The 13524-nt window shown below is 31.1% G+C and overlaps 1 long non-coding RNA gene across 1 annotated transcript in view; it reads left to right on the top strand.

Moving 5' to 3' along the window:
- The window catches only part of LOC308640329, a 31892-nt gene extending 18693 nt beyond the window's left edge, over positions 1-13199 (top strand). The window contains exons 2-4 of the long non-coding RNA XR_014020245.1: positions 4186-4312; positions 10027-10105; positions 13108-13199. This is a non-coding gene — a long non-coding RNA (uncharacterized lncRNA). The remainder of the gene's footprint in view (positions 1-4185; positions 4313-10026; positions 10106-13107) is intronic.
- Positions 13200-13524: the final 325 nt, after the last annotated feature.

Below are 13524 nucleotides of genomic sequence, written 5' to 3'. Positions count from 1 at the left end.
ATATGTACATATGACATCACCAAAAAATAAATATACAAAGAGGATGGCTGGCCTATGTTGTGAAATGGGTAGAAGCATAGAAAAAATAAAAATGGCATAAAATATGCAGGTATTAAATTTGGGTAACTGGTAAAATATTTACTTTTTTTAAGATACATTTTACATTTATGTAATAAAACATTCCCATGCTAGTTATTAAGAACCTTTTTGCTCTTTGGGATAGTAGATGAAAAAAGTGATTTAGACTGTCCTGAGCAAGGCTGATACAAAATGTGTTTATTTTTGAATAACTTCTGAATCTTTACATAAATGCTTTATGTGGTTTTATATGTGCATCATACTTTAATGGAAATTTTGAAAGTTATGTTTGTGAAATAATTATGGTTCTCAGAATACTAGTAACAATTTATGATTTGGTATAAATCTCAAATTGATTTTCTTTCTATTTTAATATTTTATCATTCTCAAGCATTTACCCATGTTCTAACACTTGGACATAACTTTATTTATTTATTTAATTCAGCAACCATTTGGTAAACATTATTTTTTTATTCATTTTTTCCCCTCAGTACAGAGGATGGAAGTAAGTATCACCAAATACACACACACACACACACACACACACACACACACACACACACACACACCAGTGGGGAGATATATATATTCATTCACTGGTAAAATATTCACTTTGTGAATATATATTTTTTTCTTTTAAATGACACCATGCTATGTTACCTAATGTCAGGTGTGAAGATCAAGTTCATAATCTCAGCATTTTAATAGGCTGATGTGAGAGAATTAATATATTGAGAATAAAAAATATAAAGGGGAGGTGAATGATGCTCAGTGTGTAGGCACTGCTGAGTTTAATCCTTGATATTAAAATAAAAAAAAAAATCTTTGAAATTTTGTTTATTTGTCTTTCATAAGCATAGACCGCAAGTTTAGGTCCCCATTAAGAAAGTTTAGAGTGTGATGTCTTTTCAGTATCTGCCATGTCTTTGAGTGGCTATGGGGTAAAAATTACATGAAGCTGACCCAAGGTGTCCACAGGTTCCATGTTTGTTGAATTACCTAGAGAATGCTAACATGTGTGTAATCCTCTCTTCCTACAGAGCAGCTTGTGGTCAGGGAATGGAACACCTTGTTGGACTAGCTGGATACTCTAAATACTCTAGAGATTACAGGAATATCCTTTATAATTTTCATCTAAATAATTCAGATATTGGAATATTAATAATATTTTCCCGAAATGTTAGGTTCAGCTCCCGAGAAACACATTACTGCTCAGATCTATTGATTCTGTAACTGAAAAGAAAGGGAAATATGATTTTTGTCCTCCTTTTTCTTACTGATGTAGGGAAGATTGAGTATAAGGGGCCAGAATTTGAAATGAGAATAATCCGTAGCAAGGATTTAGGAAAAAAACAACAACAACAACAAAAAAAAAAACTAGTGTGTTTGTGCAGATGTCTTCAAGGAAAAACTCAGTATATGCTAATTGGAAGTCATAATGTAATGTCTCAAGTTTGGGGTGGTAACTAAATATTTAAATAAATAGGATGGTGGGTTTAGCATGTCTCACTTAGTCTAATATTTTTATTACCTATAAAATGCAATTCATCACTAACATTTGAAAGATTAAAAAAAGTTGCCAAAGAGAAAAGATAGAGGCAAATTTCAAATAAAATTGTATTCAAACTAAGGTAATTTTTTGAGCTTGAAAAAGAACATCATTGAAGGTAAGTGAGATCGTAGTTGTATCTGTGGCTATAATTTTTATTGCTGTGGAGCTATTTCTAGAATGTCAGATTGGAAAAAATTCAGAGATAGTTTATAAGCAGCTTTTGTTTTTCTAAATCTATTTTGCAATACTTCAAATTTATCAAATGTAAGATATGGATGCATCCAAAATATTAGGCTGTCAAGGGTTTCTTTTTAGAAGAAATAGCAAATAAATAAGGTGAAATGAAAATGGACCAAAGGAAGTTAGAGCATTCATATCTTTCTGGGCATATTGTGACATGCCAGTAATCACAACAATCTGGCATGTCACAACCTGAAGCTTAGTGTAGCAACTTAGTGAGAGACTGTCTCAAAAAAATAAATAAAAGGTCTAGAATATATCTTAGTTGTAGAATACCCGTGTACCAAAAAAAAAAAAAAAAAAAAAAAATCAAAACTCCAAATGAAGTATCCTTTTCCCTGAAGCCAATGAATACTTAGGAGTTTTAAGAAAATTGTGTGTATGTTGGTTTGGACTGCCATGAGACGGCTCAGTATTCTTAGATTTTCATATAAAGGAAATTATCTAAAGAATACCAACCTGTTTTTTTAACAAATATTTTGTTCTTACCCCTGAATGTAAAAGTGTTCAATTAAATATTATTTTATGTAAAACAATGGGAATATTCAGAATGAGTATCTGAATCAGCATATTTAAAATAGTGAGGATCTTCTAAATCTTATTGGGAAAGGGGCTCTTCTATGGCAGAACATAAAAATTGGAGGTAATATCTTCAACCACTTATTTCCTCAAATGGCCTATATTCTGTCCCTTTTTCCTCTGACATTTTTTTAGATTCTATGTAAGGTTTCAATTGTCATCTTCCAGATTTATATAATTTATAACAAGCTGGTATACATAAGTGTTCTTTTTTATCAGAATAAGTAACTTGAGTGAATAAATGTAGAGACCCCTAATTTATAGGAAATTAATTATAAATATGAATATTGTTCTATTCTGGGGCTTGAAACTGGCACCTAAGTTAGTAAAATTTGATAGTAGGGAACACCAAACTTGTGGGATCTGTACTAGATGGTATCAGAACTGAATTATTGGACTACTAGTTGTTGAAATATTGGTTGTTGTGCAAGTTTGCACATTTGGTATCAAAAGTGGTTGCAGAGTCAGGAAAAGGTGGCACAAACCTGTATTCATAGTGATGTGGAAAAATGAGGTAGGATAAAAGTAAATATTATTCAAGACTCAGTAATTCAGAGACCCTAAGCAACATTGTAAGCCCATTTATCACAATAAAAAAATCAAAACTTCTTGAAATGTAGAGTGCCCCTGGATTAAATCTTTAAATTAAAAATAATAATAATAATAATGCTGAATCAGAAGAAAGACATCACAGATCAGAATGTTATAGTAATTTCATGTATGTGTTTGTTCACTAGTGATAACTGAGACCCTGGTAAAAGGAGTATTTCCAAGCTGTCAGAGAGGCATTTAGGGTGCAAGAGCCTTTCAGAATTTTTTTTTCTTAACTGCTTAGTATTCTCTCAATTTCTACTGTGAAATGAGCCAAGTGAGGATACAGTTTCACAGTGAGAGTGGTTTTACAAATCTGGGAGTGTTAAACCTGATATGTCAGTTTCCTTATGAACTGAGAGATTAATAGTCTATTCAATTAATTTGCTTTTTTTAATTTTATTTTTTGTTATAACTTTGTGCCGTGTGATTCAAGTTGACCCAAGTAGCTAAGTGTTTTGTAATAGTTTGATAGTTAAAAATTTTATTCTTTTGTTTTAGAAGTGAGTTGTGATGTTGTAAAAGTAATTTTTAAAATACAGTATAGATTTATGGTATATTTAAATAATGAGAAGATAGACAACTTTGAAGATAAACATTCAAATAATTATGTGGACTGTTGAAAGTTTTGGTGTGTCTTTAGTGATCTCTTATGTCTTCTGCACACTAAGGTGACCACTGTCATATGAGTATAGTTATTACTTACAATTTTTCTATGCATATCTCAAGTATCATTGATTTGTTTTGTTGTTCTTCTTTTGAATATTCAATAATTAATTGCAACTATTATTTATCCTTTGGAATTATGTTGGATTTTTTCCCACTTTTTTTGCTTCAGTGTTTTGCTTTACATGTGCTGCTGGCTGGGTTTCATTATACCAAAATTATCCACCAATTTTACTGCTTAAAATGTATTATTGGGGCTGGGGATATAGCTCAGTTGGTAGAGTGCTTGCCTTTCATGCAAAAAGCCTTGGGTTCAGTCCCGGGCACCACAAAAAAAAATGTATCTTATTGAATGGTTGACATCACTACCATTTGTGAAAGCCACCTCTTTTAACTCTCATTAAAATTTGTATGAAATTAAATACTATGTCATTAATCATATGGTCTATGTGTTATGTATTTCTTCATTTTTATTTCAGGAACCATTGACATTAAGGGATGTGGTCATTGAATTTTCGGAAGAGGAATGGAAATTCCTGGACCCTTCTCAGCAGACTTTATATGGAGATGTGATGTTAGAGATCTGTAAAAACCTACTCTTTATTGGTGAGCCTAAATTTCATTCAGAATTTTTAATTAAAAACCAATATTTATTTTTTTTAACTTTATAGAGTATCTTATGGTAGCTTCTATTCTGCATTAAAAAGTTTGCTTCTTGTTTTTAGTACAAAGATTGGGCATTTGTTTATGTAGAAAAGAAAATATTAAAGATTTTTTTCTTTTTAGGTGTAACTTATCTTTTCTAAGTAGTGATTACAATGTAGAGAATGAAAATGGTTTCAAAGCATTTTAGTGTTTTTGTCTACAAAAAAATGTTTGAGAAAATAATTTTGTAGACTCTTATAGGATATTTTCTCTTTCTTTTTTTCCTAATGAGGGTAACATTAAAAAGACTTCTTTAGTTACCAAGAAAATAACAAAATGTGACATATTCCATCAAAAAAAATATTGATATCTCTAATGTAATCTTTGGTCACCACTTGGTCTCCAATGAAATAACCTTGGGATTTGAAGAGAAAAGTGACAGTAGACATATCAAATTAGGTAGAAATCAATGAAGCAAAGAATACAGATAAGAGGTCCAAAATTAAAGAGGAATTCACATTTTAAAATGTTAATTGATAAGCTAAAATCTGACAGAAAATGTTTTTTCAAACCTTGGTTTGTTTCAGTTGCAATCATTAAAGAGCATTTCATACTCTCTGTTTACCATGTATATCAATTATTTAAGCTCCTTCTTGTTCTTCAGTGATCTCCCTACATTTTAATTAACAAAATATTGTAGGAAAATCAAAATAAGAGGGGCTGGGCATGTGGCTCAAGTGGTAGCTTGGTTTCCTGGCAGGCATGCAGCCTGGGTTCGATCCTCAGCACCACATACCAACAAAGATGTTGTGTCCACCGAAAAAAATAAATATTAAAATTCTCTCTCTCTCTCTCTCTCTCTCTCTCTCTCTCTCTCTCTCTCTCTCTCTCTCTCTCCCCCCACAACACTCTCTCTCTCTCTTTAAAAAAAAAGAAAATCAAAAGAATACATAGATAAGTGACAGGAAATGTGGCATAGTGACACAGAGGCCAAACTGCCAAGCTTTATTTATATCAACAGGTTAATTTAGGTCATTGGTATCACTAGTACATACTGTTCACTTTATTACTAGGTAGATTACAAACTTAGCAACATTATGTAGCTTATTTATCAGTTATATACTAAGTTGCAATGTGCAGTGTTAGGAGTTTGTGTAGCTCTTAAGAAAGTCCATTGTATAAACTTACTGTTTTATGGACAGATTTAGACTCAGTGAACCATTGTGCTTGTCTAAAAAGAGAGTTTCTTTATTCCAAGGAGTTGTGTGCCAGAGATTATGTTTCAGGCTGATAATACTCTGGTGCAGAGCCTTTTCAAGCAGGGCACTGCCATAGCAGATTTACATTACACATGTATTTAATTACTTGACTAGTTCCTAGAGAAAATTGCAGGGCATTCTAAGGTGGGGAAACAAAGTCTTGTCACCCCTACAAATTATTCCACAATGACTGTGAGGATATGCATAACCTGGCATTTATTTGCATTTGGAGGCTCCCTAGAAAATCTGCTCATTTCCAAATATCTCTAGGCAAACCATTGTAAGATATTAATATTACAGGAGAGTTTCTTTAATATAATTTAAATATTTATTCATTCAAATTTTTCTCATCAGAACTTTATATGAATGCTTATATTGAATATTCTGTAAAGTTTTTCTGCCATATAATGAATAGCAGTATTTCACAATACCTGCTCCTAGTGGTTCTGTAAGTATAGCTGATCAATGTGGTTTAAAGAAGAATTTTCAGGGCTGGGGCTGTAGTTTAGTGGCAGAGGGCTGGCCTCACACATGTGAGGTACTGTGTTTTATCTTTAGCACTACATAAAAATAAACGGATGAAATAAATGCATTCTATCCATCTATGGCTACAAAAATTAAAAGAAAGATTTCTATTGTAATACAATTATTCATAATATTGTAGGTAACATTTCTCTAATTCTTGTGTCTTTTTTGACTCTCACTCTTTAGAGAGCTTCAGTGTTGTTCATTATGTTTTCTCACATTAGTGATACTGTTTTTGTTTTTATATCTATATGTAATAATTGAATAGAAATTATCATGACTTGTCACTTTAGGACAACATTAGATAAAATTAAACTGCATGTGACCCATATGCCAATTTTCAATCAAGTTTTCCATGCTTTTACTTACAAGTACAAATAATACCCCTGTTTTATATATAATTGTATATTGCCTTGATTATTTACTCTGCTTTTGTGCTTAATCATGTAATGTATCTAAGGTTTGTTTATATATATATATATATATATATATATATATATATATATATATACACACACACACATACACACACACACACACACACACACACACATACACACATACATACACACATACACACATACACATAGAGCAGATTGAACACAGAGGTTCTTGTAATATTGAGCTACATCATCACCCCCTTTTGACTTTTAGTTTGAAATAGACTCTTGCTAAGTGGCAAAAGTTGGAATTGTATTTCCATGTTTCAGCCTTCCATGTAGCTAGAATTAATGGCATATTCATCATCTCTACATATATAAATCTGTTCTTTTGTCTAGGAGTAAGACATTAGCTTTTTAAATGTACCATAAAGATGTTTACAATTCTTTTATCTTTTATATATTTGTCAAATATGTAATTGTGTTCAAAACTGTATATCTTTGCTGAATTATTATCTTATATATTTTAAATTTACTGGTCAGTTCTGTTCATTCAAATTTTTTTGTAACTTTTTTTTACTAGAAAATTTGTATCACATTTTTTCTTCAAACAAGTTCTCCTTTTCCTTACTTTTTCATCCCTAATGCCATTCCTTTTGGTCTTTATATTTGGCTACAGTAGATATCTCTCAGAAGTAGAATTACCTGGTATTTTTTTGGGGGGGTGTGAATTACTATTTTACTTAACATACTCTCCTGAATGTTGATCCTTGTAGATATTATATAATTTATTATCTTTGAAAAGATTTTTAACTTTTTCATTCCAAATTGCCTTCATGTAGTCATTTGAAATGATATTTGATTTTCTTGCCACATTGGTCTCTTTTGAATGTTGTTAAATGAGAATAGGTCTGTAAATATATTTTGATTGGACCATCAAGTTGAGGGCTAATTGATATACTTTCAATTTTATTACCCTTGGCTTTCTCATTTAACCTCATTCCATTGAATATTGTAGCTTTTATTATTTTATATCAGGAATTACTATTTAAATTTTTTTAGTATATGTACTTATTGATGTGCCAAGAATATTCTAAAGAATTGTTCAAATAACTTATTTTGTTTACACAAAAATAATATTGATTGTTTGGTATTACATAGTCTTCTTAGATTTTTGGGGGTGCTACTGGCATTTTTTATTTCTAAGAACAGGTGCTTAACCACTGAGCCACATCAACAGCTCTTTTTGGGGAAGGGTACTAGGGATTGACCTTAGGGGCACTTGTCCACTGAGCTACATCTAAAGCCCCATTTTTTTATTTTACATAGAATCATGGTCTCCTTGATTTGCTTAGCACCTTGCTGTTTATGAGGCTGGCTTTGAATTCACAATCCTGCTGTTTCAGTCTCCCAAGCTGCTTGAATTACAGGTGTATATTACTGTGCCTAGCTGGCAGCTGTTTTTATATTTTATTTTGTGACAGTGCCTAGGTAAGTTGCTTAGGGCCTTGCTTAATTGCTGAATTTGGCTTTAAACTCATATTCATAAATTTTGAATATCACTTTCACTTTTGCTTTCCAACTTATTATTTTATGTTACAAAGCAACTTCTATATTTTAATATATTTAACATTTGTTTTGTATTTTTACCCTGATCTCTTTGGAACAATATTCCATACACTATAAAGAAGATTGCCTCTGTAAACCTAATTAGTTTTTAATGCTTTTTGAAGTATTTTCATTCCCTGAGTACTAATGCAATGATATTTTTTTTTATTTACATCAACTGGGGATTGATGTATCCTACTATTACTGTGTTGCTTTTTATGCTGTTGAATTTTTTTTCTGTGATTTCTTTCTATATATAAAAAATATGATTGGAGTTACAAATATTTCGACTATGATTGTATTCCAGTGATTAGTCATATTTATCTTTATATGATATTGTACTTTGTCTCTCATTTATATAATTATTATCACCTTTGCAATTTTGAATGTAACATTTGTTATATCTTTTTGTTTTTAGACTTTTGTGACCTTATATCTTAAGAAAACATTATGTAAATTTGCATCTAACATATTTAATATACTTTTAGTTTTAATCTTGTTAATCACATTGTTTTCTGTTTAGTTTTTTACAAATTAGTTTATTTCTACTTAAATTCCTGATGAGAAAGAACTTATTTCTGCAGATTTCAAATTTTGTTGATTTTTTATAAATTTTTCTACTATGAAAAAAAAACTGCCTTAACAACATCAATTTTTTCATAGATTTTATGGTGATTATTTTATTTTATTACCTTCAATATTTATTTTATCATTACTTTGGAATTATATAAGTACATAGGATCTCACTGAGGTGCTTAGTGCCTCACCATTGCTGAGTCTGTCTTTGAACTTATGGTACTTCTGCCTCAGTCTCCCCAGATACTGGGATTACAGTCATGTACCACATCTTCCAGCAGTACCTGTGTATTTTAATTAATTCTAGCCTTTGATATATTTTCTTCCTCAAATTTCTAATTTGTGAGAGTGTGTGTGTGTGTGTGTGTGTGTGTGGTGCTGGGGATTAAGCCCATCCTTTTGCATGTGAGGCAAGAATTCAAACATGTGAGCTGTGTCCCCAGCCTGAGACATTGTTTTTAAAAGAATATTTTTAGTATATAATTTCTAACTTTTCTGTTGCTATTTTTTCTATTTTTTTTTTCAATTTTCTACATTTATATTTAGTTTATTAAATACATGTCAGGTGGTTTTCTGGCATTACTTAGATAATTAACAACATCAATTTTTGAACTCTAAATTACTAGTATTACATTGTTTGTTTGCTTGAGTTGATTATACTTTTTATTGTGTGAGCTATTATCTTCATTGGGACATTTCTATTCAAAATCTGTTCAATTAGATCATTATAGTCATTTTGGAAAATATTTGGAAGTTACAAAGTAAACAAAAAAGGTGATGTGCTATGATATATAAATTTAATTCCATATAACTGAAAAGCTGAGACAGTGGAATGCCAGTTTAAAATAAATTTCAGCATCTTTTTTCATAAACTGTCTTTTTAAAAAAAGTATATAGATATAGAAATAGAGAAATGCCTGTGGATCTAGTTTGGTGATAGAATACCCCTGTGTTCTCTTATGAAATAATCCCCCCAAAGATAAAAATATAAATAAACAAATAAAAGATATTCATTTCCTGAAACATTTGAGTCACAGGTGGATTCTGAATATGTTGAAGTGAAAGGCTATGATTTGACATTGTTGTAGTAATATTAGTCAGTTTGCATTTTGTCCTCATCTGTGGTGCTATAATTTCTTAAGATAATTTTCAAAATTCTCAAAGCTTTTGTCATCATTTTGTAGTAAATTCAGTGTATTTCTTGAGTAAAAATCACCTTGAATCATACTGTTCTGTGGCTATTCCCCCCCACTTTGATAAAGTTTTATATAATTGCAGAGTTATTCACCATAGTAAGTGAAATAACTTTCTATTTTTTTTTTTTTAGGTATGTCTTCTAATCAAAACCAAGAATTTTCAGGAGAGCAAGAAATACAATATTTTTTGCAAAACTTGAAAAAGCAAAGGTATGGAAAGCAGGGCAGTTAATACTTCATTTTAAACAAGAAATTGAAATTGAAAGAGAGGGAAGTTCAGAAAATTTGTCTTAATGAATGGAAAAAAAAACATGAAAATTATTTATTCAAAAAATTACAAGTTCATCAGGTTATACTATTACAAAAATCTCAGAAGACTGACTGCTCATCTAGTGCCATTCAGTTTTTCTTTCATTAAAACTTTAAATTACACTATTGTAATTGTAAAATTTTTACTACTCAGTATTTTTTGTAAAACCACTTGCAATACACAATATTTTAAATTGCAAAAACATGTATCAAATTACATTTACACAATGTTTACAGGGCATTATTAAGCTGTATCTTAAAAATACCTTTAGAATAATAAAGACTCAGCCAGTTTGCTCAGCTTTAGAAATAGGATTAAAATAGAAATAGGCATTTTAATGAAAAAAAAAAAAAAAACTCAAAAGTTATAAAATGCTTATAGTCAGTTATGTTTTTAAACTTTTAATAATCTCTACATAAGCGCAGGTTAGAGAAAAGTGTACAAATCATTAATTTAAAGTTGCAGCATTCTAATCTGTCTTTTTTATAAAGTAATAAAAAGAGATTTTCTACATAGTATAGACAAATTGTCTAATTTAAACACATGCATACTATTTCTACTTAAAAGAAATACATGCAGATTAAGGAAATGCTGAAACAAGCCTTAGTAAGACATTTCTGTTGAAAAGAACAATTCAATAATTAAATGTGCTTACAGTGAAAGTTTGGTAGGTATTGCTTTTAAATGCAATAATAATTAAGCAAAAAAAAAAAAGAAGAAGAGAAGCAGTTGAATCTTTCTAAAACACATCAAATAAGCATACAGCTTATCTGTCATGTATGACAATCCAAACACAGGAAAGTCCCAGGAACTTTTAGGACAGTCTCCCAGAAAGCCCACAGCCCAAATGGCCTGCAGGAATCACACCCCAAAAGCAGACATGAGGGTCTTGTGAGAATTGTGAAAGGTTTCTGACACTTTTCTGGGATCTTGCTTAGAGGTATAAAACAAGCCTGAGATAGAAGTAGTAGGAATGGTGTGGGACAAATGAAGAACAATGAAGGGCTTAAGCTAATAATTGTATAACCCTTTGAGAAAAGTAAAGCAGCCTCAGTGGTGACTTAAGACAACCTTTGAATGAGGAATGGCTTACCATTAAACTTCTCCTCTGTAAGTAAAAAAAAAAAAAAAAAAGATCTATAATGTCTTTGTCATTTCATGATTCTGTCTACCATTGCAGAAGCCCACTTTTGTAGAACCTTCTCCCTGAAACTTGATAGTTTGAGTCAAAGGTGCTTGTAAATGTTTATTTATAATTTTAATTCAAACTGAAGCAGTCTTTGTGTAGTTACCAATGTATTTATGGCTCATAAGTTAGCATAATTACTCCATGTCATGGGACATCAAGAATCCCACCTGAGTAATTTCTTTTTTGGAAGGTGATGAGCCATCTGGAAAAAAAAAATAAATATCTGAAATAATTAGTAAAGGAATATAAGACCAGGCAAGTACTTATGTTAAAAGCGGTAAAACATCTTATAGATTCTCTACACCTCATAAGTTCTAAAAATCAATTGCTAGATAATTTTTCCAGTTCTTTATTTAAGGGAGTGTGCATCAAAGTAGGAATAAGATTTCAACAGTAAGAGTCTTTCTTGAGACAGGTTGATTGGCATTCTGACATGTCTCACCCATCTCTGTGATGCTAAGTGACTATATGGCTCCAATGGATGATACCATCTCCAGTGCCATGCTTAATTTAGACAAAACTAGGTAGTATATAACATGTACTGGATAGTCCCAAACCAGCTGGATTTCAACTGTGAGTTCCCATATACCAGACTTTTTTCCCTAACGGCTTCCATGCTTTTTTTTTTTTTTAAATTTCATGCACAGTTTATAGATATCTTTCAGCAGCTCCATCTGATATGCACTGCTTCATCTTTCATATCAACAGGGATTTTGACCAGACTCCAAGTGAATATCCCAAAAGATCTATGCATTTTTGTGGTTTTGGGTGGAATGAGAAAAACTTTCCAAATGTGAGAAATAGAGACTTCCTGGATCCTATACATGTCCCTAATGAACTAAATTCTGTTGCCACTAGATTTTTCTGAGGCCCTAGGACTACTTACCTGTGCATCTCAAGAAATATGTTTTCATCAAATCAAAAGTATTCTCTAACTTATTTCAGTGAGCTAGTTACATAGAAAGAATTTTAAAAACACCCTCAGTGATAGATATTTTTGCTGGAAAGTTGAGCAGCCAAGCTCAGATGAAGTTTGCTCTTTGGCTTAATGAAGAATGCTCTGGCACATCAGGGCAATAATATGTCCAGTGCCTGCAGGATTCCCAACAAATTAAAACTAGACAATAGTGTGTTGGAGGAAAGGTGGAAATGTCGGGATGTGGGGCATTGGCTAATCTGGAGAGAGACAAGAACACATATGGCAGTCACATTTGAGGACCTGTGTGTGCTTTTAAACATTTTTGAACAGCATTTGTAATTATATTGTTCCTCTAAAAAATGAAAAATTTGCAATGGAGTCTATTTCATGCTTTAGTTAGTCACTGGAATAATTTAAAATTCACCATTGAGTAAATATACACAAATATTTCTTTAGACAAGATAGAAGAAAAAGAAGGTGAAGAAGAAATTTCTGAGTTTTAGTAGTCTGTTACTTTACAAAAATGGTGAAATGAACAATTTCTCCTTGTGGCAATGCATGGAATTATAATGGATGTGGGAGTATTTGTACTTACCTAATATTGCTTAATTTAAAAGTAGAAAGAATTTTAAAAACACCCTCAGTGATACTCAGAGAGACATATATTTATGATAAATATTTTAGGACCTGTAGACAGTCTCTACCCTAGGTAATTTGCAGCATAATAGATTTGGTGTAAAACAATGTAAATTCTGTGAAAGTCATTAAAATTTTCTTCTTTTTTTAAATCCTAGAAATCACCCATGTGATCGTTTAATAGAGCTTTACAATGAGAAAAGTGAAAAAGTTTTTAATCCATATCCAAAATTTATTTATCCAAGCTTTTACAATCAAGAAACAAATTACAGCTATAAGGTATGTGAAATCATTTTTAATAAAACTACAAGTATTTCTGAACTCCAGAGAATTAATATTGGTGGGAAGCTCCACAAGTTAAAAAAATATGTAAAAGCATTTAAAAATTCCTCAATTCTTTATCAGAGCTGTGATAAATCCTCCATAAGTAAAGAATGTGAAAAATATTTTACTCAAATTCTATGTGTTACTAAAAACAATAGGCTTTACAATGGAGACAAACCTTACAAATTGAAGAAATGTGAAAATGTATTTAAGTGTTGCTCAAACCTCTTTAAACACTACAGTAATCATAC

The sequence above is a fragment of the Spermophilus citellus genome (genome assembly GCF_964194105.1).
Source record: "Spermophilus citellus genome assembly, contig: SCAFFOLD_267, whole genome shotgun sequence".
In the NCBI taxonomy this organism is placed as follows: Eukaryota; Metazoa; Chordata; class Mammalia; order Rodentia; family Sciuridae; genus Spermophilus; species Spermophilus citellus.
This window is presented reverse-complemented; position numbering and strand designations above follow the sequence as displayed.